This window comes from Capsicum annuum, chromosome 1 (genome assembly GCF_002878395.1).
Source record: "Capsicum annuum cultivar UCD-10X-F1 chromosome 1, UCD10Xv1.1, whole genome shotgun sequence".
Classification (NCBI taxonomy): domain Eukaryota; kingdom Viridiplantae; phylum Streptophyta; class Magnoliopsida; order Solanales; family Solanaceae; genus Capsicum; species Capsicum annuum.
This window is the reverse complement of record NC_061111.1, coordinates 184,348,336-184,349,499: the sequence shown is the minus strand read 5'-3', so window position 1 is coordinate 184,349,499 and position 1,164 is coordinate 184,348,336.

The window sequence follows — 1,164 nt, the reverse complement described above, 5'->3', positions numbered from 1 at the left end:
AGGCCTCTAAGCCTAGCTAGTATACTTCCTGAGGCCTCTAAGCCTAGCTAGTAGCATCTTTATACATCAAAAGGGTCTAGGGACCCCACACTTAGACTTCGACATGCTCCTTAGCTCAGGTTTTTTAATCTCAGACTTCCCATCAACCTGTAACTCAACAAAAACAAAAACTAGTGAAGGAAAAACTAAAAAATATTGAAAAATAAAACCATTTTAACTTGAGTTGCCTCCCAAGCAGCGCCTGATTTAGTGTCATGGCATGACCCAATCTTTAACTCATCCATTTTTCTTCATCCTCTTCCTCACACTCGGACGCCATCTTCTTATTAAATTTGTACCTCTTGGGTATAAACTCTCAAGGTTAATAACTCTCTCAACAATAGCCTTTTCCAGCTTATCAATCTGCATCATCTCGGGCTGGGATGATTGTGGCTTAGCTTGCTCAATGAGGAAGTCCAAAGAGGTATTTGGTGGACTTAACTCCACTACCCTACACTTATCCCCTTCAATCACAGTAATCATGCATAAATTTGTAGTGGGATAGTATTTTAAGCAGTTTGTTCACTTTGAACACTATCTCTTTATCATCCAGCCTCATTATGAGTGTGCGCTCTTTCATATCTATCAATGTTCCTTCCATCGCAAAGAATGGACGTTCCAAGATGATTGGCACTCTTTTATTTGCCTTAAAATCTAAAACAATAAAATTAACAACAATAATAAACTTACCAACCTTGACGAGAACATTCTCTATGATTTCTTCAGGATGGGCTAGGGTCAGGTCTGCCAATTGGAGTACAACTGTGCTCTTTCTTAGATTCCCTAAGCCTAGAGTGTTGAACAATGAGAAAGGCATTAAGTTGATACTTGCCTCCAAATCACTAAGTGCATAGACGACCTCACTACTGCCAATTTGAATTGGGAAAGTAAAACTCCCAAGGTCTTTGAGTTTTTTAGGCATCTTCTGCATCACCACAAAACTACACTCCTCAGTGAGTGCTATTGTCTTAACATCATGTAGCTTAACTTTGTTCGTGACCACATCCTTCAATTACTTAGCATACTTGGGCATTCCCTAAAAAACATCTAAAAGAGAAAGTTTGATATGAAGCTCTCTGAATGTGTCAAAGAACTTCTTGAAGTATGCATCCTCTTTTGATTTTA